Below are 3,215 nucleotides of genomic sequence, written 5' to 3'. Positions count from 1 at the left end.
AAATATTTACACCATGGGGTGTAAACACTCAGTGGAGACTAGAGAGCCTGACTGCCAATGTGTCCAGCCTGACACATACCATGTAGTTATCCTGACATTCACAACTCACCATTGTTACAGCCCCCTGCACCCAGCTCCTGTATTGTCACAACCCACCCCCAGACTAATGGATACCAATTCTGTAACAAAATCAAGGAAAGGCCATGTTTTTACTAAACAAACATGCTTTTATTTGTCAAAAAAGAACAAGTGTTCAAAAGTCAAATTATAAAATACAACATCTCTAAAATAAATAAAAAGTGTAAAAGAGAAGCCAAGACATAAATAAAACAAATATTCCCGAACCCCCTTCCAAAAAGAGGCAATGAAATAAGTTACATTTAAAATGAAAAAATTGCACCCCACCCAAAAACAAGTGTTCAAAAGTGTCACGGCTGTTTGAAGGAGCGGACCAAAATGCAGTGTGTTCGTAGTTCCACGTATTTATTAAACATTTTTTACATTTACATTTTAGTCATTTAGCAGACGCTCTTATCCAGAGCGACTTACAGTAGTGAATGCATAGATTTCATACATTTTTTTTTTCTGTGCTGGCCCCCCGTGGGAAACAAACCCACAACCCTGATGTTGCAAACACCATGATCTACCAACTGAGCTACAGGGAAGGCTACGTGAAACTAAATGCAATACACTTAAATACTTGAAAACACAAAAAACAACAAACCGTGACGCAGAGAGGAAAACACAGTACTCAAAAAATAATAACCCACAAAACAGGAAGAGAAAAACCCCTACTTAAATATGATCTCTAATCAGAGGCAATGAGGATCAGCTGCCTCCAATTAGAGATCAACCCAAACAATCCCAACATAGAAATAGAAAAACTAGAACTTAAACATAGAATTAGAAAACATAGAACAACCCAAAACACCCCCTCCCCTACTATAGAAAATTACATCTTACTAGGGTCAGGACGTGACAGTACCCCCCCCCCCTCCAAAAGTGCAGACTCCGAATGCAAACAAATACCCAACAAAACAACCACAAAACACAAAGGGAGGGTAGGGTGGGTGACTAATGTCTATGGCGGCGGCTCTGGTTCCGGGCGTAGTATCCCCACCGCCCGCTGATCTCTCCGCTTCTGTATGTCCGGAGGAACCAGACCATGGATCATCGCCGAAGGCTTCGGACCGCCAACCACCGCTGAAGACTCTGGGCTGCCGACCGCCGCTGGAGGCTCCGGGCTGGGGTGCGCCGCTGGAGGCTCCGGGCTGGGGAGCGTTGCTGGAGGCTCCGGGCTGGGGAGCGTCGCTGGGGAGCGTCGCTGGAGACTCCGGGCTGGGGAGCGTCGCTGGAGGCCTGATGCGTGGGACTGGCATAGGAGGCGCCAGACAAGTAACACGCACCTTAGAGCAAGTGCAGGGAGCAGGAACAGGACACCCCTGACTGGGCAGGCGCACTGGAGGCCTGATGCGTGGGGTTGGCATAGGAGGTGCCAGACTGGTAATTCGCACCTCAGGGCAAGTGCGAGGAGCAGCCACAGGACATACTGGGCAATGGAGGCGCACTGGAGATCTCGAGCGTAGAGCTGGCACCACCCATTCTGGCTGGATGCTCAACCTAGCTCGACCAATGCAGGGCGCGGGCACAGATCGCACCGGCCTGTGAATGCTCACTGGCGATACAGTGCGCATCACCGCATAGCTCGGTGCTTGCCTCGTCACCCGCTCCCCACGGTAAGCACTGGGAGTTGGCCCATGTCTCCAACCTGACTCCGCCAATCTCCCCGTGTGCCCCCCCCAAAAAAATATTTTGGGGCTGCCTCTCGCACTTGCCTTGTGGCTTGTACAGCGCCTCATAGTAACGCCGCTCTGCCTTCGCTGCCCCAAGTTCCTCCTTCGGTCGGCGATACTCCCTAGCATGACTCCAGAGTCCTTCCCCGTCCAAGATTTCCTCCCAAGTCCATTTCTCCTGCTGCTCCATTCCACGCTGCTTGGTCCTTTGGTGGTGGGTTATTCTATCACGGCTGTTTGAAGGAGCGGACCAAAATGCAGCGTGTTCGTAGTTCCACGTATTTATTAAACGTGAAACTAAATGCAATATACTTAAATACTTGAAAACACAAAAAACAACAAACCGTGACGCAGAGAGGAAAACACACTACTCAAAAAATAATAACCCACAAAACAGGAAGAGAAAAACCCCTACTTAAATATGATCTCTAATCAGAGGCAATGAAGATCACCTGCCTCCAATTAGAGATCAACCCAAACAATCCCAACATAGAAATAGAAAAACTAGAACTTAAACATAGAAATAGAAAACATGGAACATTTACATTTTAGTAATTTAGCAGACGCTCTTATCCAGAGCGACTTACAGTAGTGAATGCATACATTTCATACATTTTTTCTCTGTACTGGTCCCCCGTGGGAATCGAACCCACAACCCTGGCGTTGTAAACACCATGCTCTACCAACTGAGCCACACGGGGGACAGAAGCTGTTTGGAAGCCTCTTGGACCTAGAACAACCCAAAAACACCCCCTGTCACACCCTGCCCAAATCTACTATAGAAAATGACATCTTACTAGGGTCAGGACGTGACAAGAAGTGTAACAAAATTATAAAATACATCTCTAATAAAAAGTGTACAATATAAAAGAATATAAAAGAATATATTTACATTTACATTTTACATTTAAGTCATTTAGCAGACGCTCTTAACCAGAGCGACTTACAAATTGGTGCATTCACCTTATGATATCCAGTGGAACAACCACTTTACAATAGTGCATCTAAATCTTTTAAGGGGGGGGGGTTGAAGGATTACTTTGTCCTATCCTAGGTATTCCTTAAAGAGGTGGGGTTTCAGGTGTCTCCGGAAGGTGGTGATTGACTCCGCTGTCCTGGCGTCGTGAGGGAGCATGTTCCACCATTGGGGTGCCAGAGCAGCGAACAGTTTTGACTGGGCTGAGCTGGAACTGTGCTTCCTCAGAGGTAGGGGGGCCAGCAGGCCAGAGGTGGATGAACGCAGTGCCCTTGTTTGGGTGTAGGGCCTGATCAGAGCCTGAAGGTATGGAGGTGCCGTTCCCTTCACAGCTCCGTAGGCAATCACCATGGTCTTGTAGCGGATGCGAGCTTCAACTGGAAGCCAGTGGAGAGAGCGGAGGAGCGGGGTGACGTGAGAGAACTTGGGAAGGTTGAACACCAGAC

The 3,215-nt window shown here is 47.8% G+C and overlaps 1 non-coding gene across 1 annotated transcript; it reads right to left on the bottom strand.

The window, feature by feature from the left end:
- Positions 1-2,421: 2,421 nt before the first annotated feature.
- trnav-uac (transfer RNA valine (anticodon UAC)) lies at positions 2,422-2,497 on the bottom strand. Its single transcript has one exon. It is a non-coding gene; the product is annotated as a tRNA-Val (tRNA).
- Positions 2,498-3,215: the final 718 nt, after the last annotated feature.

Source organism: Salmo salar, chromosome ssa13 (assembly GCF_905237065.1).
Source record: "Salmo salar chromosome ssa13, Ssal_v3.1, whole genome shotgun sequence".
NCBI classification, from domain to species: Eukaryota; Metazoa; Chordata; class Actinopteri; order Salmoniformes; family Salmonidae; genus Salmo; species Salmo salar.
The sequence above is the reverse complement of the archived record's forward strand: the minus strand, read 5'-3'. Positions and strand labels throughout refer to the sequence as shown.